General features: G+C 45.4%; 1 protein-coding gene across 1 annotated transcript in view; it reads right to left on the bottom strand.

The window, feature by feature from the left end:
* The window catches only part of LOC138262454 (tRNA methyltransferase 10 homolog C-like), a 62,142-nt gene that overhangs the window by 10,023 nt on the left and 24,815 nt on the right, over nt 1-27,304 (bottom strand). The gene's annotated exons all lie outside the window — the stretch shown is intronic.

Raw genomic sequence — 27,304 nt, 5'->3', positions numbered from 1 at the left:
CTTATTCCATCGTGCATCATGGGAGAAAGAGCAGCACCCGAATTATTGTCCTCAAAAGTGTGCTCAGGTCTGTCATTGTGAAGGACAATGTGGCATACAACGAAGATTCCTACCAAAATCGAAAAAGCAAAAACAAAAAATAAATTAGTACTCAAAGCTGCCAGAAAATGTGAAATCAAAGCTGCATCAATTCTAAAAAACACAAACCACCTTCAAAATACTTCATTCGATTGATGAAACCATAAAAGCAAATGACTTTCAAACACAAAAAATAGGCTCAAATATCCATTTACCATGAAACATTTTATTAGTATCAAGATACAAAAATAAACTTCAGCATTTCCGTAGACTTTTTCTACTTCTAAGAGCGCCTGCCAGAAAGCTTGCTATATTAAAACAGAGTAAAGGGCACAACAGCATTTGTAGATAAATCAAGGCTGGTCTTACTTGCCAAAAACCCTTTCCTCTGAGCAAGGGCAGAATATAGCGATGCCGCAAATAACTGCAATGATCATAAGCACAATAAAATGCATAGTCTTGGGGCGAGAAGTTGTCACACAAACAGGGCCCCTGGTCTTCCACTATATGTTTGCCCTGTGGCTCTGCTAAGATTCTATCTAAAGCGCATTAACAGGAAGCAATGGTGGGAAGACGTAACCAAATTCAAATAAGGTTCCACAGATGTATCAGCTTTCAGTAGGACGTATGTGCTATGAAAATGATTCAACAATTCTCTCTCCCCTTTGTCGGCTTTTGCATTTAAAAAGTGTTGTTTTTTTAAATCAAGCGCAAACCTTTCCTAGTGATTTTTTCTGAAAACCCAAATAGGGCTGGGCCCAGTTTCTCCAGGGAGTGTTTTATATCATCAAGCCACGGAATAATATCACCTTTATCCAAAGAAAGACAATCTCAAATGATTGCCTTGTTCACATCTAACTCCGTGCTTGCCCAGATTTTGAACGTTCTAATTAGAAGAGAGAGTGTCAACCTATCAGAGCTATATTCCAGCCCCAGTTCTTCATGATCATGAGTTTTACAAGTAGCCACCATACTGTCAACAATCTTCTTTCAAAATAAGTTTTCACCACTTGGATCTCTCTGCAGTCTTTATATCCCCATAGATCACTACCATAAGCAGGGCTTGAAAAATCTACTCGACCACTGGCTATGGCTAGTTTTATTTTATGAGGTCAAGCTATTTTTAGATTCCACTCGACCCTTCTGGGAGTGGACAAAGAACAGAAACCGAATTAGCAATTAATGCCTTTAAATCTTATTCTTGTCTGTGTTCAGAGACAGAGGTCAAAAGATAGTTTGTCCTCTTGCAATGCAAATACTTTTCCTTGTGACTGCAGAGTTCCAGGATTTTGAAAGGTGAACTCTCTGACCTATGTGAAATGAAAGGCTTTTGGTATCACACACAACATTTATATAGCTAAGTCAATTTTACAAACATTTCAAAATATATTTCAGTAGCTGTGAAAGACCATTTTTGGACTTCTGTGTGATGAAAAAAATATTTTAATAGGTTGGGAAAAAAAGTCAGAACACTTTACTTAGTGATGTGCAAAGGATATATGTTTTCTGAAACACAATTTTCACAGATTATTGTTAATAAACTATATAGTTTTATCAGTAAAGCTGCAAAGCACAAGGGGAAAATGGTTAAACAGGACTATTATTCCTTACCCTGGATATTGCCAAGTGTCCTGTATCTCCTGCAAAACAGGCAATGAGGTACTTTACAGACTGCAAGTTTACTTGGACTTGTAGCTGATTTTCAGTTCTACTCTCCTTGTTCTTTACTTCAGCAACAAGTCTGAATATGCAGTGCAATTAGCCTCGGTATTAATTAAGTTTTGAGATTTAAGCTTCAACACAACTTGACTTTAAGGGTTCATAAATGAGATTCGATGATAACTGAAAGTCTATTGAGCACTTCCTCAGGATCCACTGGGCTCAAAGGCGGCGGGGGTCATCTCCCTTCCATGACCAGAGCAGCCAAGCTGAGTTTTACCCTAGTAACAATGGCACTTGATTTCTTCCTATTAGTGGTCGGTTTGGAAGGGGAAGCAGGGCTAGTAGGACTCACAAGTGTTAAAGGGAAACCAATACTGGCAGTGGCATTCATATTATTGTCTAAGTAGGTGAGGCTGCAAGCGGCTACTATATCTCCAGTATCGCCTAAAGCGATCTTGTGTCAAAGTATAATTTTGAACCACTTCAGAGCGACTTGCCCCCTACCCTGCCTCCCCAAATCCCCCCACCAGTATAGTTCACCTGGCCAAGCAATGACCTGAACTCAGTTAGGGCAATTTCGTTAGACAAGACACCGATGGCACGTTCCAGTATGGTGTCAATTGTTGTGGGTTTACGTGCCTTTTACCCATGTTAAGGGCTGAAAGAGTAAATAAAGACAACCACTCACCAAGTTAGTCCAAAACTAGAGTCATGTGTCAAGAGGGTGGCCCAACCCAGCTTGGTCGTCTGCGGATGGGTGTGAAGGGGCACAGACTGGCCCGGTTTTTGCCTGGCAGTGATGAAGGGCACTTTTATAAGATACAGCATCAGCCCCCCCCCCTCCTTCTGGGCCACACACAGGTGTCACCACAAAGTCTACTGGGGGACGTAGTCACTTCCACGCAGGATGCTCCGACAACACGCAAAAAGTCCAGAACAGCGAGTCCCACGCTTCAGTGATCAAGAGTACTTTTATACCGCACAGTATCAGCCTCCTCCTTCTGGGCCACAGGTGTTACCATAAAGCCTGCACGGGGACACAGTCTCACCCCAGCAGGATGCTCAGACCACAGGCAAAAAAGTCCAGAACAGCGCATCTTGTGCCACTGTGAAGTAGAGTGCTTTTATAGCACCCAGTATCAGACCCCTCCTTCTGGGCCACAGGTGTTACCCCAAAGCCTGCTGGAGGACGCAGTCCTGGCCCAGCAGTATGCTCAGACCAAGGGCAAAAAGTCCAGAACAGTCCTGAGAAAGTGTCAACTACCCTATTCATTCCCACTAACAAGAGGGCAAATTGTACTGTAATGGTCGTTGTCCCATTCCTCAAACGCTTTATGAATACTGTACTTTTTTGTATGTTGCAACACGTGGGCGACTGTGATCAAAGGAAAAGGACACACAACCATAAACACTTTACGGTAGCTCTTGCACTTTAGCCATCGGCAAGGAAACTGTTTCCTACTTACACTTCATAAACACAGTAATAACATCTTCTACACGGATTGTTTAACAAATGTCCCTAAACAATAATCCGAAAATTATTTTTCCCCAAACAGATAATTTACTGGTCAAAACACTCCAACTTCTTAGTGAATGGTACAGGATGTACTGAATGGACTTACTCCCTTTGGCAGTTAACTACTGATAAAATATATTTTAAAGGCAGAGGAGAGGACTTAATTCAACTGGGATTAAAATATATAGAATATCACGATGAATGTAGTAATGTAGTAAATACAAATGAAACATGGGGAACAAAAGGGGTGGTGGGATTAGTTTAGAGTATTTATACAATGTAGTGTTCACAGAGAATGGCCTCTTGAACTGAAGGGACTGCTGCTTATGCACACAATGTCAGGAAAAGCTAAGTTATTAACCTCATCTAATAGCTCAGAGGTTAAAATGGCTTTTGTGGGATTTTGGCTAGGGTGGAAAACAGGACCCACACTGTCTGCCTGAACAAAGAATGCTCAATTTGTGCTATGTCTATGGAACTACAACATAGCGCAGCTGTACGAACTGGAGACTCTGGTTTGCTAGCTATGGCAGGAATCATGTTTTGAGAAATAACAAGCCTTGTTAATGCATCGACCTATGCACCATACATAACTTGAACATCAATCACTCAGCCACCTAAGTGCTAGTATTGATTGAGAAGCTGCATTCTGCTCTTGCTGAAGTTCTGTTGGCCGACATTTCAGGCAACGTACATACAGGCCATAAGCATATTCAATCTGGGTTACTATGATTGCCTGTAGTTTTGATTAGACTACAATATGGTCAATAGTCTTTTCAACACATGAAGATGGCAAAAGACCACCTTTAACACATTAGATCTTTGATCATCCAGAGGCAGTTCATCTATGATGGCAGCTAGATTCTTCACTTTAGAGACGGTCAGTGAGAGGGTAAAGCCAGTGTGGCACCATTGCTTCTGAAATGTCTCTTTAGGAACCCACCACCAAAATTTGCTTTGTTTGGACTGAGTTTTAGGAAGACTGTATTCAACCAACACACCATTTAGCGAAGCAACGTGATAATGGAGAAAAGGCATTCTTAAGACACCTCATACATCATTCAAGTCTCTCTGAACAGGCCTCGAAAAATCATAAAAATGCTACCAGAACCGCAGGTCTAGTGACTTGAATAATCTATCTGACCGACCTGTAGGTCGCTTGATCCATAAACTCGTCTCAAATTATGTGATCCTGGGCAAATATTTTATTTCACCGGGCCACCTTTTTCTTCTTTGCCACATTTGAAAGCACCTTCAAATATGTGAATTCAGTGTATCTGCTGTACAAATAAACGTTTTTGTTTGATTTAGTAAACTGAACTTTTGCATCATGTATAATAAAAAAAAGATCTAGCCCACACATAGGATACACATGATCACTGACTAGGCTATTAGTTCACTAACACTACTGACATCAGGCAGGAGCAGGAATGTTTGTTAGTTTATGTTCAGAAACGTTTCTCTTTTAATAAACACGTAACTAAAGGCATGATGTGGTAGCGTACTGTCATTTTCAGTCAGCACGTTTTCCATTGAGATGGGCACAATATTTCCCAATGACATACATTTTAACGATAAACTACAGAGCAGACAAAATCTGGTTTTGGAAATCTGGTTTCTGCAAATATTTATCATTTACAAATCACCAAGTAAATACTTGGATTTGTTCTGATTCAATTTAAAATCTTTGTTCCCATTACACTTCTCAATATAAAAAAATGTGTTTTCCTCATTGCTGATGTATTTTTAAATATTTGAACTGTTCATTTACAAACTACTTAAATCTTGTGGGTTAGAAAAAACTGTCATCCTAAAAGGCCTCCATTTCATGATTATCAGACATTTCACTTTAATTTTCTTTCTCTGACTGCAAAGTTAGAGGATTTTGGTAACACCAATCTCCAGGATAATATAAGCAGCAATTTGTAATAAGACAAACTGATATTTGACCTCTGTATCTAAACGCACAGCAAATGTGACAAGATAAAAAAGATTTAAAGACATTTTTATTATTCATTCCCTTTCCTAATTAACAGACCACCGGTTCTTTGCCAGCTCCAGGTTACTAGCCAGGTCCTAACATTAGCTCACCCTGATAAAAATCAGACTCAACTGGTCGAGTATTTCGAGGTCTGCTGCATAACTCACTAGGACATTCATGGCACTAGACCAATCTCCTTACACCTCAAACTTTAAATTTACTGTCAAATAATGGCCCAACGTTCCAGACTGGTTGTCTATTTATTCAGAATGTTTGGTGATGTTATCATTTTGGGTAAATGTACTATAATGTAACAGCAAAACTGTTTTGACAAAAGAGCACTGTATCGTCAGCACCATTTTCATATTGTATATATCCCACCTATTTTCATATAAAGCAAATGTCAAAGAAAAATGTGCTACATTCTTCTTTTGTTAAAAGTAATGTATTATTTTATCAAAACAATTTAGTTTTTCATTTAATGGAAAAAAGGGCTGCAGAAGAAAGCTTATGGTTATTCCCATGAAAATGGCATCAACAAATGGTTTGCACTGCTGAGAACATCTTCCCAGCTTTCAGGAACAGGCAGACTTGAATCAGAAAACCCAATTTTTCAACACTATTTTGGCATTTTAGCAGACATACCCCATATTTACTATTCTGATAGTGACAGAAATGGTTGGAAACAAATGTTGGATCCTGGACAGCTAAACATTCCTGAAAAGTAGCCAAAATTTTCAATTCAGCAAGAGGTCAATTATGTAGATCCTTTAAAGTTTTCCTACAGAAAGTAACAGCTAAAATAAAAAAATATTGGAATTGAGGTGAAAAAAACCCAAAAAACTAAAGTGTAATTTGTGTCCACGTTTTCTTCTATACCTTTTTCCAGCTATGGCAGATTTTTGAAAGCAATATATTGTTATGTCTGCTGGACACTTCTGGTTGTGGGGATATACAGGGCTTGTAGGTTCATCAAGAACCCTAGGTACCCAGAGCCAATAAAGGAGCTGCACCTTGCAATGAGTTTTCATTGTATACCGGATATAGAGCAATTCATTTGGTGAAATATAAAGAGTGAAAAATAGGTATCAAGAAAACCCTTGTATTTCCAAAATGGGCACAATGTAAGGTTTTGAGAAGCAGTCGTTATTTGCACGTCTCTGAATTCCAAGGTCCCCATACTAGCATGTAATTATAGGGCATTTCTCAAATAGAAGTCTTTTTTACACACTGTCAAACATTTGGAAGGAAAAAATGTAGAAAGACAAGAGGCAATAACAATTGTTTCGCTATTCTGTGTTCCCCCAAGTCTCCCGATAAAAATAGTACCTCACTTGTGTGGGTAGGCCTAGCGCCCACAACAGGAAATGCAACATAGACACATCACGTTTTCCTATTGAAATCTGATGTGTTTTTTTGGAAAGTCACTAGCTGTAGAGTTTTGCCTCTAGCTTAGCCGGCACCTAGGGAAACCTACCAAACCTGTGCATTTCTTGAAAACTAGACACGTAGGGGAACCCAGGATGGGGTGTTTGTGGGGCTATCACCATGTTCTGTTACCCAGAATCCTTGCAAACCTCAAACTTTGGCAAAAAAACACTTTTTTCTCCCTCACATTTCAGTGACTGAAGGTTCTGGAATCAGAGAGGAGCCACACATGTCCTTCCACCCAGCATTCTCCCCAAGTCTCCTGATAAAAATGGTACCTCACTTGTGTGGGTAGGCCTAGTGCCCGCAGCAGGAAATGCCCCAAAACACAACATAGACACATCACATTTTCCCAAAGAAAACTGACCTGTTTATTTGCAAAGTGCCAAGCTGTGAATTTTGGCATCTAGCTCGGCTGGCACCTAGGAAAACCTATCATACCTGTACATTTCAGAAATCTAGAAACCTAGGGGAACCCAGGATGGGGTAACTTGTGGCACTCTCACCAAGTGCTGTTACCCTGAATCCTTAGCAAACCTCAAAATTTGGCAACAAAAATTAATAAAAAAATAACCTTTTCCTCACATTTCGGTGCTGCAAAGTTCTGGAATCTGAGGGGAGCCACAAATTCATTCCACCCAGCATCTCCCATGTCTACTGATAAAAATGGTACCTCACTTGTGTGGGTAGGCTTAGTGCCCGTGACAGTAAATGCCCCAAAACACTACATGGACACATCTAAATGATCAAATACAAACAACCTGATTTTGTATGGGGGGAGGGGCACCTGCGTTTTTGGTCTTGGGCTCAGCAGCCATCTAGGGAAACCTACCAAACCCTGACATTTCTGAAAACTAGACACTGAGGGAGTCCAGGAAGGTGTGACTTGCGTGGATCCCCCAGTGTTTTCTTACCCACAATACTCAGCAAATCCTCAAATTTAGCTAAAAAAAAAAACACACACAAATCACATTTCTCTTAGATTTCTGTGTGGGGTCACTGCACTGGCACAAATTTCCTACCACCCAACGTTCCCCTTAGTCTCCCAATAAGAATGATACCTCACTTGTGTAGTTGGGCCAAGTGCCTGTGACAGGGAAGAGCCAAAAACATGTCAAAATTGAGGGGGAACCAAAGCTGGGCCAAAAGGGCTGTGTGTAAACAAAAGGTTTTTAGGCTTACAAGTGGGACAGCATTTTTTTTATCGGTATAGGTGAGACAATGCTGGGTGGTAGCAATTTTGTGGATTCCTGCAGATTCCGAAAGTTTCCATCACAAAAATGTTGGGAAAATGCGTGATTTCAAACAAAGTTGGAGGTTTGCAGGGCATTGTAGGTAAGAAAATGGTGTAGTGTGGTGTGCATGTGAAGAACACCACCCTGGACTTACCCAGATATTTAGTTTTCAGATGTGTATAGATCTCGCACATTTTTTTTACATGGCAGCATCCCAAAGTCCAAAAAGTGCATCCCTGACCATTCCAAGTGGGACAATTTTCAGAGTTAGACAAGATCTCATGGCCCAAATGTAAAACCAAAACCCGAAATAATCAAATGTCCTCTTGCTTGGCATTGGGATAAGATCTTTTAGTTTGGGGGTGAGAGCTGAAAGACTGTTACCCCCTTCCGTTGGGGTGGTTATGGTTGGAAGTCACCACCCAACAATTTTCTTTATAATTTCCTGGCATCTAGTAGGCTTTCTGCCCCCCTCCTGCTGGTGAGTGGGTCAGGGGGAGTTGCCCCATGGGCAAAACACCTTTGTCCCCATTTATTTGGGGTGGGTGCATGACCATACCCCCGCCCTCTTTAAAAAAAAAAAACATTCTTCCCTGGTGTCTGGTGGGCTTTCTGCCCCCTTTGGGGGCAGATGGGCCTTACAAAAATAGGCCGATCTGCCCCAAGGGGGCAGAAATGGACAACAGCAATGTGTCCCCATGGGGAGTGACCATTGCCCAAGGGGATGCCCCCCAAACAAAAACACACATATACACCAATCCCTGATGCCCAAGCGGTTTCTGCACCCCCTGGAGGCAGGTCTGCCAAAAGGAATTAGGCCGATCTGCCCCCAAGGGAGGCAGAAATGGCCTAAAATAAATTTGCCCTCCAGGGAGGCGACCCTTGCCTAATGGGGTCACTCCCCATCTGTAAAAACAATAAAAAAATCCCTAGTGCCTAGTAGCTCCATGCCCCCCCCCCCCAACGGGGGCAGAAAAGGCCTAATAAAAAATTGTCCCCCTGGGCGCGACCCTTGCCTAAAGGGGCGCTCCCCTTCATTGTTTACATGTCAACAAAGAAAATCCCTGGTGTCTCGTGGGCATTTCTGCAGCTCGATCGCAATGAGCGCTGCACCACTGGATGTAACCATTATGTCTGTGATGGGAAAGGGGTTAATGAACACTGTATGATAACACCTCGGAATCATACAAAGACGTATGTCAATGAACGGGTCCCACAGGACATCTGTTACATTATAGTATAATTATCCTGGGCCTCGTAAGCCAATAGGATTTCAAAGTAAGCCCATGAACTCTGACTTCAAGAATAAGGACACTCCAAAACAACCTCCAGTTAAAGGCTTTTCTGTTCCAGTGACTTGTCACATGCTTAGGATCACCCAAAAGGCTACTGTCCCCCATACACCAGACAAGGGAAAAATGACCTATTATCCACAAGTGCAGCCCTTTCTGCCTCACACATCTTTGCTTCAATTCATGCCTGAGTCCAGCTCCAAGTGGAGTGCAGTGACTAGGGAAGAGTCCCTTCATTTAAACAATTCCCACATAGGTCACACTATAAAGCTACAGTCTACCAATCATGCTCAACAAACTGGGTAGACTCTTATCCTACCCAGACTGCCCAAAAGAGTGCTTCAGGCCACATCAGTGGAATGATACACTGTAGATGTACTACATTTAAGAGTTGGCATGGATAAATTGTACTTGTTTTTGTTTTAACACCATTAAGATTGTTAAGTGAATTATTAATAGGTAGGGTTTCGAAAATCTACAATATGATCATTTAAGGACTGTAGACTGGCACATGTGTCATGGAAGAGCGTCTCTACAGCAAATATTATGATCACAGGATACAGTCTATGTACAGTGGTCATCATAATACATGAATATATTTCTCCGATACTGTGTTAGTTCATGGTATTCAATCCAGGCACTGCAAAGCCTTTGGTACCTTTTCAGGCAACCTATGCCTGTGCATATTATCCTTCCACTGCCATGCACAAGTCCAAGTTGTGGTTCCATTCTGTGTAAATCGAAGGTGTCGGTGTAGTCCAGCATTGTGTGATATCACTCTTGGTGTGGCACCCAACTATCAAATGATTGTTCTCTGAAGTTTATGTAGCTGAACTCTAGCATAATATATCCTATGCAAGATTTTAAGCTGCACTAGAGAAATCGTAATCCTATTTTAACTTCTCTAAGGTGAATCAGTATCACTAGTAAATAAAAGCTAGGCATCAACAACCCAGATGAGAGACGATTCCTTAATGAATTTTTCTTTCACTAGTTACAAAATATTTCAACTGGGTACAGTGTCTGGCACATTGAGCTACTTTAGAAACACATTCACAGTTAACTCCACCTGCATCTTGGAACTGTTACTGATGTCCATCTGTTTCAATCACTGCCCCCTGTAGATGATTGATTTGGGATTATAACCTGTGCTTCCTCCTGCTTCTTATTTCTTAATGGGTAACCTGGCTGGTATCAGGGGCTCTCTATTGGGCCGCTTGTAGTGACTGGATTTATTTTATAATTTCTTATTACCTGATTTAATTGCCTTGTTTCAGCAGCAGTATGGTGAAACGTGAATTAGACGTACTCAGGCCAAATGGTAGCAGCAACAGAACTACATTGGATGACTTTCTTGAGTGAGTAGCACAGACTTTGAAACTTCAGCTGGCCAAAAGGCACCTTTCACTAACTCTGGTCAATGTGGAGTTGCCCGCAGTAACTTCAGGCTATACCGTTTCTGGATTGGGGACAGTGCTATCTTTCCTTATTGTGTTGTTTTCTTGACTTGTTGGTACTGCTAGAAATTAACAAAGTTATTTTAGGCAACTGTGTCCTGCTTGTTTTATAGTTGACAGGAGTTGAGTAGAGTTTCTGAGACTTGTGCTGAGACCTATCTTTAAGCCTGTTCATCAGGTTAGTAAGGATACTCCTTCCCAAATAAATAACCCACTTTCTTACAGTGTGCAAAGCAGTGTACACAGCATAAGTAGAGCTAACTATGCACATTTCCATCACACACTGAATACAACTCACACAAAAAAGGTAAAGCAGTAAAAATGCAAACCTACCTCATAGAACAGGTATATCATGGGCAGCAGAAGGCCTTGCATTGAGGCAAGACCTTACTGTGGGAGAGGTGCGCCGGGGAAGTAGTCGTCTTTGGATCCTTCTGCACCTGAATGAGTGCGCAAAGGAGAAGGTGAGAGTTGGCCATGCTCAATGGTTCTCCTGCTCCCAGGAGTAAAAGCATGAGGGATGGTGAGGGGCAAGAGTTATGTGCTGCAGGTGACCTGCTTGCCATAAATGTGAAGGCTTTATTCTTCTATTATAAATGAAATCTATTACGCCAGGGAACAATACGTTTAAGTGTCCAAAACAATCTATTTGCACATGGTGCAACATGCTTATTAAAGCATACACATATGCCTGCTTACAATATATATGTTATTTAACTGACATGCTTCTGTCTGTATATAGGGAGGACATGTGGAAACCTCTGTTCCCGTCTTGTACTTACAGTTTCAATGATATTTTCTTCACTTTTTCTTTGTAAATTATTTCCGTTGTTTTAGAAAGCTAAATAAAAAACTTACATTGTCTCGGCCTCTGTATTTTGTGACAAGAACAAAGAGTGCATCCTCTTTACCTGTTGACTTTATGTCTACCAACTATGTCTGTGTGTGTGTTGGTGTGTGTCTGTGTGTGTGTGTGTGTGTGTGTGTGTGTGTAAGATGTGAAGTGATGTGTTCTGACACCCTATATCTGGATAAGTAGCAATATGAAAGAAATTAAATAAAAACAATCAGTAAGTGCTAGTTAAATCGTTATTAGTATAATTAGCCTTACAGATACATCTGACATTCTTACAGTTCATGCACATCTGTTATAAAGGTGGTTGAACAAAGTAAAAAACCTGCCTCCAAGTCATAGTTTCTCTTAAATACTTGTGAGGTGATTACAAGTTATGTGCCTTTGATTCCCTCATTTGCATTGGTATCTAAGAGTTAGAAACTGAATAGCTCCCATACATTTGGCTTAAATAAAAGGAGGGCTGATGACCCTTTAAATCAGGCTTTTGCAGAGGTTCTGAAGTGCTGCTTATGAAGTATTCCAGTCCCTTTTCTATGCGCCTGACAAGCCCTGTCTTTCACAGACAAGCTGGGACTGCTCCCCATAAGAGATCTTTGAAAAATGATGGCAAACAGCGCATTTCTCATAAGGTGACAAGGCGTCCGGGATTTGCCAGTATAGTTCCAGTTTTTCACCAGCTGTCCTGGCACATTTTGGGAAATTTAGCTCATGTTCCGGTTTTTAGAGAGGGTAGACTGAATATGGTGGGAGGTGCCTTTTTATGTTTTCTAAAACAGGGATAGTGAGAAACTGTTATATGAAAGCAATTTAATTAACAGGCATAATATAGGTTATAAAAATTGCATTTTATTTATGTTCTTAGTGCCTCCTTTCTAAGTCTAGGCTGATACGTGCTGCCCTTTTGTGTGCTCAGTTAAAGTAAAATTGTAGTACTTTTTAAAATTTTAGGCATAATGTCTTCCAAAGGTTTACTAAGAGTTATAGGTTTTGCCAGCAGTTAACAAATCTGGTTATGCAAGCATTGAATTAAAAATGGCTCTTTTCCAGTTTTTTCTTCAATCTTCAAGATGTGCCTTGCTGAATCTGGGTGTACTACATGCTGGGCATTCATCTACTGATAGGATTGTCTGCATGCTGTGTTGCCAGAACCTGATGAAACACACAAGAGGTGATGGGATGAATGCTTGCAAATAGTCTTAACCAGTGGCAATCACTCAGGATAGCATTCCAACCTATCCTTTTTCGAAACACTGTGCTACTCTGAACAGAGGCCCTACCTTATGCAAATAAGCATTGATGCTGCCCCGCATGAGGACAGTTCCCCCCAAAGCCTGATGTCTCTTGGAGGATAAAAGCAGAAGATGCAAGCTCTGCTGAGTAACTTCTCTGAAATGCTGCCCTTGGTGTTTACCTTCTGGTGCCAGCTCACTGGTGCCCTGCAGGGCATGCCTGTGTTTGTTGCTTGGGCACAGTGTCCAGTCCCTTACAGCCATAGGGGAAACATTACTGCAACATTTACCTCGCTTTTGCCGCATGAATAGTTTGCTTCAAAGAACCAGAGGACAGAGGACAATGGATGTTAGTTGCCTCATTTTGGTTCCAGGAATCAATCAGGATTTATAAAGCACGGCAAATCACCCAGGAGGGTCTCTAGGTGCTGAGACGGTGTCACTTGGAACCTTAAGAACAGGAGGCCCAGGGGGAGATGAAACCTGTGCTAACCAGGCAGGTGCTCCTCCAAGCAGGTGTGGATTTTAATGTGGTGCTACTATTACCCCAGTCAATCTAACTAACAAACTCTCATATGCACGGCTCAAATGAACTCATAATAATACTAAAACTGTACTCATATTTCCCTATACTATCCACCACTAATTCTTTTTGGGTTCCGGAGTAGCGTGCTGCTTGCCGAAAAGCACTTTGACGCCTCATCAGGGGTAGTAAGTGCCATATAAATACTATTACAATACAATACAATATGCCTGCCCATTAGAACCAGATGGGGGGTCACAGTACTGTGAGATGCTTGCTTCACTCTGATCCTAATAAACGTACCTATTAGAACCCAGTGAGGACCAAAGCACTATGAGACCCTTGCCTCACCCTGGCCCCACTAAACTTGTCCCTTAGAACCTGACGAGGACCTCATTTCTCTGAGACGCTTGCCTCACTCTGGCCCACATAAATGCATCTCTTAGAACCTGATGGGGACCACAGGACATCGGGGAGGCTTGCATTACTCCAACCTATCTAAACCAATCCCTTGGCACTCATTAAGAGTGTTGGGCTGTCAGATGCTTGCCTTCCTCCAGTCTCAATAATTGTGCCCTGTAAAATCTGATATGGCCATAGGACTGTGGGAGTCTTGCCTCACCCAAGTCTCCATTTAAAAACATCTCTTAGAACCCGATGGATAGTACTAGACTGTGGGATGCTTGCCTCACCTCAGCCTCCATAAACATGTCCTTTAGAAGCTGATGGATAATACTAGACTGTGGGATGCTTACTTCACCCAAGTCCCCATAAACCTATCCCTTAGAATGCGATAGGCAGCGGTGCTGGACTGTGTGATGCTTGCTTTCCTCTGGCCCCAGTAAACTTGTCTTTTAGAACCTGATGGGACCCTAGGGCAGGAACTGTGGGATGCTTGCCTCACTCCAGCCCCAGTAACCGAACAGAAGAGTGCAGGACTTTTAAATGCTTGGTTCCTTAAAAATGTACGTAGCAATGCTTAATTTGAGATGATGGCTTCCAAAGCTCAACACTGGTACTTATTTATCAACACCTCCGCTTATGATAGTCTGCTACATAGTGGTGCTGTTTTTCTAATTTAGAGGCAAGCACAACAGCAGTTTGCTTGTTAATTTAATATACCCTAAAATACATACCTGCCTTCTAAACGATTCTTATAGCTGTGGGGGCCTTGAATAGTCTGAATTGTCACATTTGTAGGGTGTGATGGTTAGCAGTTGTGTTGGTAAGTGTCATTGGCAGTGCAAGCAGGGGCAATGTGTGGTGCAAGCTTCAGTGACCACCTGTCAAGAGCCCTGGCACTTATATTTGTACAAATTAAACACTGGAACATAGACATTTCTTGGTACACAGAGATAAAACTCATATTGAAAATGAATTAGGCCCTCATTACAACTCCGGCGGTCGGTGATAAAGCGGCGGTAATACTGCCACCAGGCCGGCGGTAAAAAAAATTGAATCACGACCATGGCAGAAACGGCCAACACAGACAGCCACTTTAACACTCCGACCGCCACGGCAGTAGAAACAAACACCGCGGCGGTAACGGCCAACAGTCAGGTGGAAGACAATTTAACGCCCACACTATTACAAGGCACCAATCCACCAGCTTTCCCGGGGTGGTACCAATGCCATCAAAAGCATGGCGGAAACAGTACACAGAAGGGAAACCATTCACCTCTCGACACCCAACGAGGAACCAGGACGCCATGGAGCCCGAGTTACAGGTCCTGCCCATGTTAGTTTACCTCCTCATCTACCAGGAACATCAAAGACGGCGGCGACGACGACGGTGAGTACTGCACCTAGTACACAGGGTAAGGGGGAGGAAAAAGAGAGTGACACACACACGCAACGCGCAACACCCCCACCCACAACAACATACACACACAAACATCCAATAACATCAAAGATACACCCGCCACCCCCTGGAAGAGCGCGAGGACCAAATGAAATGAGTTTAACAAGTGTAGTAATCGAACAATCAGATAGCCCAAGATAACTTCAAATCATCAGTATATACAAATATTAACAGCAGGTACAGAAGTCTGTACACTGTCCCATTAAATGTCCATGGACCAGTGGTCCCAAAAAGCATGGGCGAAGCTCACAAATAACACCTGCCTCAAAACGGAGAGAACACTGCAGGGGCATCAGGTCGTAAAAAACCAGGCACCTCAGGGGGAAGAGGAGGGGGGCACCTCAGCCGGATGATGGGATGACGCAACTGCTCCTCAAGGGGGCTCCATGCCCACTGCCTGGTCCTGGGGAGTGCAAAGCCACAGACTCTCAAGTAACTCAAGTGGATTTACTGCCCACTGCTTGGTCCTGGGGAGTGCAAAGCCACAGTCTCTCAAGTGGGTGGGTTGCCACTGCCTGGTCCTGGGGAGTGCAAAGCCACAGTCTCTCAAGTGGGTGGGTTACCCACTGCCTGGTCCTGGGAAATGCAAAGCCACAGTCTCTCAAGTGGGTGGGTTGCCCACTGCCTGGTCCTGGGGAGTGCAAAGCCACAGTCTCTCAAGTGGGTGGGTTGCCCACTACCTGGTCCTGGGGAGTGCAAAGCCACAGTCTCTCTAGTCACTCAAGTGGGTTCACTGCCCACTGCTTGGTCCTGGGGAGTGCAAAGCCACAGTGTCACAAGTGGATGCTGTTCTCCACTGGTTCTGGAGGGGGCTTGGTGCCCAGAGTGCTTCATCCTGCCAAGGACTGGGTGAGTGGATGCTGTTCTCCACTGGTTCTGGAGGGGACCTGGTGCCCAGAGTGCTTCATCCTGCCAAGGACTGGGGTGGTGGATGCTGTTCTCCACTGGTTCTGGAGGGGGCCTGGTGCCCAGAGTGCTTCATCCTGCCAAGGACTGGGTGAGTGGATGCTGTTCTCCACTGGTTCTGGAGGGGGTTTAGTGCCCAGTGATGCTGCACCAGGGGTGTGGCAGTTCCCATTCCCTCACATGGGTGTCTGAGCCTCGAGATTTACCGGTAACAGGTAGCATGATACTCAATAGAGGCATAGCCACACTCCTTCTTGCGACGACTGAGGCTGCAAACTGCTGGTAGTGCTGGTGGTGGTGCCTCATGTAGTGTGTGCAGGATCGAGGACGTCTCCTGCATCCTTGGACGGCTACCCACTGGGGATGCTGCTGATGTCCGCTGCAGTGGCACTGGCTGGGCATGTCGCGGAGCAGGTGGCGGTGGCTGTGGCGTTGTGTCTGCGGCGGAGATGCTGCCGGTGGTGCAGGTGTCTGCACTTTGTGGAGGGAGACACCCGGCCGTCTCCTGCAGCCTCGGAAGGCTGCCCACTGGTCATGATGCTGGTGACTGTAGTTGAGGCAGCTACCGTGCATGATGAGGCGTTGCTGGGTGGGTGGTGCAGCTTTTTTCTTCTGCATGCTGGCCCCTTCTGGCACATGGCGGAATAGGGTGGTCCTTGGCTTCACTAGGTGGCACACTGGCAGCCCTGATGGGTGCCCCCTTCGATAATCCCGGACATGCAGGGACCACACTGGGCGAGGATTTGGTGGCTGAGGTGCTGGTCAGGGCTCTAGACAACCTGGCCCTAGGGGAAGGATGGGGGAAGTGTAGGGAAGAGGTCAATGGTAGTCAGGAAAAGTTTCTTAGACACACTGGGATGGGAAGATGGAGGGGGTTTGGGACTGGAGGGAGAGGTAGTGGTTGTAGGAGGTGTGCGTCTGCTGAGTTTGAGTGAAGGTGCATGGGTTGGAGGCTGTTGTGAGGTGGTTGGCTGCTGAGTGGGTGTGTACTTTGGGAGGAGGGCTTACAGACATACTGGGAGAGGACACAGGAGATGTGTGAATAGTGGGGGTGGTGATTGCACGTGAGCGGTGTGTGGTGATGGGCGTGCTGGTGATGGAGGTAGTGGCTGATGATGTAGTGCATGCAGGTGTGAGAGGAGACGAGACTGGGAGGGAGGTGGAGGACGTGGAGGGGGGGACACAGTGGAGGAAGTGAATGTTGGTGTGTCTGCATGGGTATGGTGCTTGTGTGAGTGCCTGTGGGATATGTGGTCCTTATGTTGTCCTGAGCCACTTTTGTGTGTTGATGTGTGTGCATGCTGGTCTGATGGTGTACTTGGGATAGGCTGAGGTTGAGGGGATATGGTAGGGGTAGTGGAGGTTGGAGGGGGGAGACTGGACACAGGGACAATAGCTGCAATCAGTGCTGAGGCCAAAGCCTGAAATGCTCTCTGTTTGGCCCGCCACATCAGAATGAATGCCCTCCAGGTATGCATTTGTTTGCTGCATCGACATCCTGGATGGCATTCAAAATGGTTGACTGCCCAACAGTGAGGGATCTCAGGAGGTCAATAGCCTCCTCACTGAGGGCAGCAGGGCTGACTGGGGAAGGCCTGAGGTGCCTGGGGCAAAGGAGATGCCCACCCTCCTGGGTGAGCGGGCACGGGAAACACGCTGAGGGGCTGCTGGGAGGGCGGTGCTGGTAGGTGGGTGCCGGCTGTACCTGTTGTTGCGGTGGGCACAGAGGTGCCGCCACCGCAAGGGAGCTCCCATCCGAAGAGGAGTTGCTGTCGCTGGTGTCCCCTCCTGTCTCCATCTTGGAGCTCCCCTCGCCCTTCGTCCCACTGGTGCCTTCAGACTCCATACATTCACCCTCCTGGGCCATGTGGGTTGCAGCTTCCTGCTGCTCCGGTGCCACTGCTCCTCCGCCAGATGATGCTAATGCACACTAGGACAGGGTGACAAAATCAAAAGGGGGGGAAGAGAGAGGAGACACATGGTCAATGCCAGCAACACCACTACCGTTGGCGGACACAACACACAGGGAGCAGCCCTATGCACTAGCCCATGCAGTAACAGTTCTTAGGAAAATCACCTGCCCATGGGGGACTATTCCTAACTCCATTTGCTGCACACTTGGAACCCACAGGAGGCTGACTAGTTGTAGATGGCCACTACCACTATTGGGGTTGGAGTGCCACAGAGCCTGCCTAACAAGAGACCTACCCTACCATAATCACCCTGGCCTAGGGGAACCCACAGCCCACATCCCCCACCCAGACACCTTGTAAAGCGCGCAGAGGCAGCTGAATGAGACTGTACTGACCCCCTTGTGGCTACTGTGAGGCCCTCAAGCGACCATCCAACTCCAGATATGCCACCGCCAGGATCCGGAACATCAGGGGGGTCATGGTGCGACGGGCACTCCTTCCACGTTGGGAGGCCATCCCCAGCTAGGCCTCTGCCATCTTCTTGCTCCAGCGGCGCAGGTCCTCCCATCTCTTGCGGCAGTGGGTGCTCTGTCTATGATAGACCCCCAGGTTCCGCACTTCCTTGCCGATGGCACGCCAAATACCCTTCTATGGTGGGCGCTGACCTAGAGGAAAGGTAAAGTGAGAATGGAACTTACTCCCCTGACCGGTTCTTCAAACTCATTAGCCACCTGTTCCCACCCATGCCCTGAAACACATACACAGACCATCCTCGCATGCAGGCCTCAGCCCCCTACCACAACATGTATCTTCTATCCAGACCATTCCATACATTCATGTCCCATGCATCATGCTCACAGTTTACCCACCTGTTTGTCTGGAGGACCGTAGAGTAGCGTGTACTGGGGGAGGACCCCAGTCTCTCCAACTCCTCCGAAGTGAAGGCAGGGGCCCTTTCCCGAGACACTTGAGCCATTGTCGCTTCCAGACTGAGGTCACAGCAGCACTTGCAGTGTAGGTCCTCTCCTGTTGAAGGTCAGGTATCAAGTGAGTGAACAGCTAGAAAATGGTGGTCACAACCGCAGCAGTGCGTACCGTCACCGCCGGCGTAAATCGTCATTGGCTCCTGGAACCCATAGGGACCAATGATAACAAATGCTGAATTGCGCGGCGGTTACCTCATTTCCCCTTGTCCCTCCTTACAGGTCAGACAGACGCCATTTCAGGGGGCACATGGCAGGGCACCTAACTGCGTCACAGCACATTTGGGCAGGAATACAGACAGACAGCGCCACACACCGATTAAATCACATTAGTGCAAAACACCCTTGTGCAACATACGTGGTACAGGACCCTCTGCTCACCATTCTCCTCCATAGGGCACATCCGCTGGGGCAGATGATGAAATGGCATCATCCTCCAGTGTACAGACCCGTGATGGATCTGTCAACAATGGAAGACAGACACATCATTATCACCTACAGACTTGATCGTGCCAAAATCCAAGAACTGTTTGCCCAATTGGAGCCAGACCTGATGCCAGCTATCCACCATCCCACAGGTATCCCCCCTCTAGTGTAGGTCCTGTCAGTGCTCCATTTCCTGGCCAGTGGTTCCTTTAAAACAACAGTGGCCATGGCATCAAGGATGTCACAGCCAATTTTCTCTAACGTGTTGTCCAGAGTTTTATCTGCCCTGCTGAAGCACATGACCAGCTACATAGTTTTCCCCCAGGTGGAGGTTTTGCCCACAGTGAAAGCTGACTTCTATGCCCTGGGACATAACCCCAACATCATTGGTGCCATTGATGGTACTCATGTGGCATTTGTCTCCCCCGCAGGAATGAACAGTTGTACAGAAATCGTAAAAACTACCATTCAGTGAATGTGCAGATGGTGTATTTGGCAGACCAGTACATCTCTCATGTGAATGCCAAATATCCTAGCTCTGTGCATGACGCTTACATTTTGAGGAATAGCAGCATCCCTTAAGTGATGGGGCAACTCCAGAGGCACCGTGTGCGGCTAATGGGTGAGCCCAAGTTCCCCACACAGTATGAATAGGTGTCTGGGTATGGGATAGTCCCTAAGGGTTGGCGTGTGTCTAACAGGTATCCCTCAAAATTTGCAGGTGAATCTGGTTACCCCAACCTCTCATGGCTACTGACCCCAGTGAGGAATGCCCAGACAAGGGCAGAGGAACGCTACAATGAGGCACATGGGTGATCTAGGAGGATTATAGAGCAGACTTTCGGCCTCCTGGAGGCTGGATTCCGGTGCCTCCATCTAACAGGTGGCTCCCTATACTACTCATCGAAGAAGGTGTGCCAGATCATCGTGGCATGCTGTATGTTGCACAACTTGGCTTTGCGACGCCAGGTGCCTTTTCTGCAGGAGGATGGGCCTGATGTTGGTCTTGTGGCAGCTGTGGAGCCTGTGGACAGTGAGGAAGAGGAGGCAGAAGAAGGAGATATTGACAACAGAAACAACATCATCATGCAGTACTTCCAGTGAGACACAGGTAAGAGACTTGCACTGCTCATCTCATATCAGACTACTGTAGGACATTGTATAAGTCTGCCTGCCTCTGTGCATTGACCCTGACAGTTCACTTTGGCTTGCCTTTTCACAGATCTGGGTACTGCATTCTGCCTTCTGCTATGTTCACTGATGCCCGACAACTGTCCTACTTTGGTATGTGCAAATGAACATTTACTATGTTATTTGTCAAAGAGGTTGTAATAACACATTTGTGAAAGTACAGACTGACTCCAGATTGTTTTGTGATTCAAGGGTGTTTATTTAAGTGCTAATAAGTGAAGGGGAATGTGCAATAGGCTGGGTTGATGGTGGAGGAATATCCATGGTAGAGTCTAGTCTCTTTGGATCACAGGTGCATTGTCCAATGGGACATAGGAATTGGAGCAATGGCAGTTCAAGGTGGTCAGGGTGACATAGTGGGACAGAAGGGTGACAATCAGGAGAGTCTTATTTCCTGGTGGGGGTCTTGGCAATGTTCTCTGTCTTGTGCCTGGATCGCAGGGACCGTTTGCGGGGTGGTTCTCCATCTGCAGGGGGTGGGATGCTGGTGGCCTGTTGGTCCTGTGGCGGGACCTCCTGTCCATTAGCGCCGGCGGACGTGGAGGGTTGTTCATCATTCGGACTGGTGTCAGTGGCCCGCTGGAATGCCACTGTCTCCCTCATGGTGTTGGCCATGTCTGCCAGCACCCCTGCAATGGTGACCAGGGTGGTGTTAAGAGACTTCAAGTCCTCCCTGATCCCCAGGTACTGTTCTTTCTGCAGCCGCTGGGTCTCCTGAAACTTGGCCAGTACCGTGCCCATGGTCTCCTGGGAATGGTGGTATGTTCCCATGATGTTGGAGAGTGCGTTGTGGAGAGTGGGTTCCCTGGGCCTGTCCTACCCCTGTCGCACAGCAGTCCTCCCAGCTTCCCTGTTGTCCTGTGCCTCTGTCCCCTGAACCGTGTGCCCACTGCCACTGACCCCAGTTCCCTGATCGTCCTGGGTTAGTGGGTTTGCCTGGGGTCCCTGTAGTGGTGGACACACTGCTGATTGACGTGTCCTGGGGACAATGGCATGGGCCTGCTGGGTGGGTGCTGTGCTGGTGTTTCCTGAGGGGGGAGGTTCAGTGGTGGTTTGGGACTGTGGCAGGGGAACCGACTGTCCAGAGGTCCCTGATGGGCCGGGCTGGTCATCTTGATCCAGGTGTGCAGAGCTGCTGTCGTCACTGTGGGCCTCTTCTGTGGGGGGACTAAATATGACTGGCACCTCCTGTCGGGTGACGTTGTGTAGGGGTCCTGTTGGGGTGTAAATGCATAGTTATTGTATCTGTGTGTGCCATCTTGTGCAATGGGTAAGTTTCCCTCTATTCCTGTGCTTGCATTATCACCTTGGCCCTTGTGTGAGTGGTGATTGTGTGTCCTGGCTGAGTCTCTCTACTGGACATGCTTTGGTGATGGGTGTCCATGCATGTCTGTGATGGGTGTCCATGCATTGTTGTCACATACAGGGCTTGGTATTGGGATGTGTGGGTTGTGAAAGTGGGGTATCTGTGAGGTGTTGAGGTGTTGGGTGTGAGGGCAGGGGTTGAAATTTGTGATGGCATGCAGGTAGGCTGGGGGGATATAATAGTAAAGATTTGACTTACCAGAGTCCAGTCCTCCTGTTACTCCTACGAGGCCCTCAGGATGCATGATCACCAAGACTTGCTCCTCCCATGTTGTTAGTTTTGGGGGAGGATGTAGGGGTCCACCGCCAGTTCTCTGTACAGCAATCTGGTGTCTGGATACCACGGAGCGTACCTTTCCCCGTAGGTCATTCCACCTCTTCCTGATGTCATCCCATGCTCTTGGATGCTGTCCCTCGGCGTTGACCCTGTCGACAATTCTCCGCCATAGCTCCATCTTCCTAGCAATGGACGTCTGCTGCACCTGTGATCCGAATAGTTATGGCTCTACCTGGATGATTTCCTTCATCATGACCCTGAGCTCCTCCTCAGAAAACCTGGGGTGTCTTTGAGGTGCCATGATGTGGTGTGGGTGATGTGTGAGGTGATGGTTGATGTGCTGTGTGGTGTGATGTGTTGAGGTGTGTTCTTTGATGTGCGTGGATGGTGTATGAGTGATGGTGATATGTGCCTCTGGATGCTGGTGGTGTTGTAGCTTTTCTGTCTCTCTGCTTCATCCAAAAATTTTGTTGTAAGGGGTTGTGGGTAATGGGGGTGTGTGTTTTATAGTGGTGTGAGTGTGTGGGTGTGGTGTGTGTATGTGTAACAGGTGTGTGTACTTTGAATTGTCCAGTGTGGTTGTGTTTTGTAAGTGCGTGTATATTTTGAACGCAGCAGTGTGTACCGCCAATGGATTACCACGGTTGAATGACCGCCGCGTTGATTCGTGGGTCATGATAGTGTGGGCGTATTCCTGTTGGCGTAACGGTGTGGGTTTTGCTATCGCCAGTTTATTACTGACCTTTGGTGTGGTAGACTTGTGTGGGTGTCTGTATTGTGGAGGATTTCTAAATGTAGGTCATAATACCTGTAGCTGATTTCCGCCGTGTGCACGGTATGTTGGCAGCCGTCAGCACGGCAGTCAGCGGCCTTTACTGCTAGGGTTGTAATGGGGGCATTAGTTTCCCTTAGAAACCCAGGATGTTCAGGGAGATGGAACATTTTTAGGTCGAGCGTAGCAGCTTCATTCATTTGTTGGCTTTCCTTGCAAAAATCCCTTGATGTAATTGATAAATGCTTTACATTTGTCCCGCCTTGCAGAATGACCCAGTAACATGGATTATTGCACGATTGCCGACATGTTTCACTGTAGGCAAACACATTGTTTCTTTTGTGTCTCTCCTTGGTGCCCATGGCAGCCATGGGGCTTAGAAGTTTCATACAATGCGAACTCCATTGACGGTATTGGAGCACTTTGCATGACTACCAGGTACATCACATTGTTTGTTTTGTCTCTCTTTCGTGCTCTGTGGTTGCCATGCCGCTTTGAAGTTTCATAGAGCACAAACTTGTTTTTCTACAAAACCTTTGGTTTATCCATATGTTGCAAGTGTTTCTCATCCTCGACTCTGAGTAAGTGGATTTGTTTCACTATTACCATGAGTTATGATTTAAAAGGACTTCTTTTACCGTGTTTAGTCGAGTGGTGCTCGTCTTCTTTCTTGTTCTTTTTTGGAAATTCATCTGATGTCTGTGGTCAGCGTATTGGCTTCTGGATAGTCTTTGTCACTGAATTTACCTCTCTAGTACCCCTCACTGTCATGTTTCACGCAGGCGCATTGGTGCTGGCGGAGATGGTGGCCACTGCGCAAGTGCTGGAAGCTTTCAGCGGTCGGTACAAGGGGAGAGGCTCAGGGCTTCCTTACCAGGTGTATTGCAGGGTGCTCAGGACACCAGAGGATTGCGAGGGACACAGGTAAGTGGGTCAGTAAAATCAGAATGCGAACTGGTTGCAGAGTCGGCATAAGCTTGGTAGTGTGGAGACCGTGCTGAATTTGGTCTGTGGGTCACTCCACTGAGGTGGAAGATTACAAATAGGCTGCAGTGTTCCTGGCATCTAAACGTGTTATTCCGGTGGGAGGCGATAGCGCTGTTTCGTACAAGGAGAGGTCTTGTTGACATAACCTAAGCTTGGGTCAATTGTTATTTCAAGTTAAGCTGTTGGTTACTAGGTTTTATTTTTGAGTCTTTGTTATCCCAAATTGCTTGGTGAGGGTACTTTGTTATTCAGGTTGAGCAGATGTTTTGAAGGTGGAGGCTAGCGATGCCCAGTCAGCTCTCATTTCTCAACCAGGCGTGGTTCCATATCAAAAGTAGTAATATCTTTTTTTGAGTATTCATAGTAGCAGCATTACAGAGTTATTCACAAAATTATGGCTGCATTAGGGGCGGTAACACAGTTTGATTCCCTCAGGTAGCAGATCCTTTTGTGAGGAAAGCTCTGTTTGGGGTCGAGGAGTTTCCAATAAGTGGTTCCCAACACAAAATCCATATGGTGATTTGGTAACCCCACCTAGCGGCTGTTAACGAGCAACTCTGAGGGGGGGGGGGTGAAAGTGGTATATTCTACTGGAATTATTATGGCAGATTTAAATTAGGATGAGAAATGGCAACATTTTCACTATTGGCTGCAGATAGAGGAAGAAGGTAAATGGAAGTCCTGACCATCCAGCAATTGTTCCCAGGCTCCTTTAGGTATAACACAGTATATTTTTACTTTATCAAGCTAATGTTATAAATTAGATCCTGTAGTGTTTAACTTTAAAGACGAGGATTCTATCAGAGCATACCCATCTGTGGAACAGACACCTTCTAGGGCATGAGGCCAGTGTAAACTGGGTTTACACTTCCCTATGAGAACCACTTGCCTACACAAACGGGGGGATGGGGTTTGCTGCTTGCAGATATCACTAATAATAATAATAGACTTCCTGCACATAACATAACAGGATAGGTTTAAGCCACTAGATTTGAATTATGGTAGCACTATTTGTGTTATATAGTTTTCTAACTGCTATTCTCATTTTTTTTATGTTTACTGCCAGTATTGTAATCACATCTAATTGCTTCAATATAGACTATGTTAGTTGCAATACATCTATTGTGTACTTTCATTGTGTCTTTTTTACTTTTGCTATGGACATCTATGACTGAGGTAATGTACGAAAAGAACTGACCTGTTTCACCACGGATCCCTGAGAGGGGGCTAGAATGTTGTGTATTTTGGTTTGCCACAATTGCTTGCCACTCTGTGAGGTTAGTAGTGCAAGTAAGGCACTGTGAGTTAGCTAGGTATTTTGGTTTGACAGTACTGATTTAGCAGAAGTGGCAGAGCCCCTGCATTCTGACATTCTGTTGTCCCATGGCACAGTTCTGCAAAAGAAGAGTCACTGTGACATGGCCAGGATATGGAGTGGAGCCACCATAATGCCATGTATGGCCTTGGAGAGGACTGTAGATGAAACTCTTTTGCCCAGTCTGCAATCATGTCAAGGATTACATCACGTGAGAAGCAGTATCTAGCAAAGACTGCTTCACTGGACATCCCAAAGTTGTAGACCCTCTGCTTGTAAATCCTCTTTCTTCTACTCAAAAAATTGTTCCAAACAATGAGAGGCAAGGCGACAAAAACGAAAATAATACCAGATATGGTGTAGCATCTGTTTTTTTTATTGTAGCTTGGTTTCTTATGTGGACAGGCTGTGTGTGACTGATTGTTGTAGTAGTGAGTTTCAACTGTTGATAGGAGGGCACACCAGTTTAAAGTTTGAAGTTGCACTGTGGCTGAAACACAGACAGTGCTCCGTTACAAAAAACACATCCTTGAGTACTCAAAAATGCTTTTTAATATAGGCCCCAGGCTTGGGATTGTACCCAAAAATCGCACGATTCCTGGAACAGAATGATCCAAAATCTCATCAGATCTCATGCATACATTAGTATTCAAAGTTAAGTTAATGCATGACCAAGAGAACCTGGCCTCCTGATGAGAGAGCATAGCTTGTTTTAACCTGTCTATCCAGTGTTTGACTCTTTTCTTGCACCCTCTGGTTTCCATCTTTTCAATAGTGCCCATAAACCGTTTGGCATTGCATTTTTACATCCTCGCCTTGTGGGACTTCTCTAACAAACTTGGGGGTCCAAACTACCTCAGCCCACAGAATGTCATATGCATAAGACAAGAGTGACCAGAATATTATTTTAATATTATGCATTATATCACCCTCGATTTGGATGTCCAAATCAAAAAGCTTATCTCGAGGGCTCAGATGCTGATCTGGAGTTTCAACCTGAATGAATTTGTTAGTAGGTCTTGCTGTGAGAGACTGTTCAAAAGAGTCTGGCGAACTATCAGGACCTCTGCTTCACTGTTAAGAAATGTTCTCACCCAAGTCTTGTTCAAAAGAAGGATCCTGAGTGTCTGTGACATATTTAGTGGAAATTCCTGCAACTTCTCATTTTTGAATTAGGGTTTTTATTTTGGAAGTTTCTCTTCTTTTTTTATGAGGACACCAGAAGAGCGCTGAGTCTTTTCTTGGTTTCACATACTCTCCCTATATGGTTTTGCCTTGTCCCAGTCTCTCTGAATTTCTGAATGTTGAGTCCTGAAAGGAACAAGAGGGGTGAGCATCAGTATACTGATACCTATTAGGCTGTTTATTTGTATCATAGTTTCGCAAATTATAATGTTTTACAGTGGACTCCAGCTGAGCAGATCCTCCCCATGTTTTCTTTTTGTTTTTTTTTTGTTTTATCCCAACATTTTTAGAAGACTCGGGTGTATGCTTAGTGGTATTTGAATCAGAATTTGTTTTAAGTTGTGGCTTACCAGGCCTGGCTCCCAAATTATCATGACCTACTGAAGCATAGGTCTGGGAAATTATTTTAGTTAGCTTGTGTTCCTGATCCCCAGGAGCTTTTGCTGTGAGATGTTGGCATATTACCAATGATGCTGCCTCTCCTTCAATATTACTTAAAACTATTGAGGATACTGTGGCAAAATTGCCAATTAATTTCATCCCCAAGTCCAGATCAGGGGCCCCCCAATAATCGTTTTGAATTTGTTTGAGTACTTCGGGCAAAACAGCAATTGATGTGGTACTGTGTGTTATAGTATATACAGCAGCAAAAACCCTACCACAGGTAGCAAAGTTTTCAATTGGAGGAACCATACCAAGTGCTAGACACATGATGAGAATTTGACATTTATATTGGTGTCCCATAGAAGAAACACTGCTTCAAGCTGATTTGTTTTTTGAGTGATCCAAAACAACATTTCATCCTGTTTTGTGGTTATTTTACCCATAATGGCATTAGCAGCAACTGGGCTAATTGCAAGCACAGC

Source organism: Pleurodeles waltl, chromosome 10 (genome assembly GCF_031143425.1).
Source record: "Pleurodeles waltl isolate 20211129_DDA chromosome 10, aPleWal1.hap1.20221129, whole genome shotgun sequence".
Taxonomy (NCBI): Eukaryota; Metazoa; Chordata; class Amphibia; order Caudata; family Salamandridae; genus Pleurodeles; species Pleurodeles waltl.
Note: the sequence above shows the minus strand (reverse complement) of the source record. Positions and strands in the feature narration are given on the sequence as shown.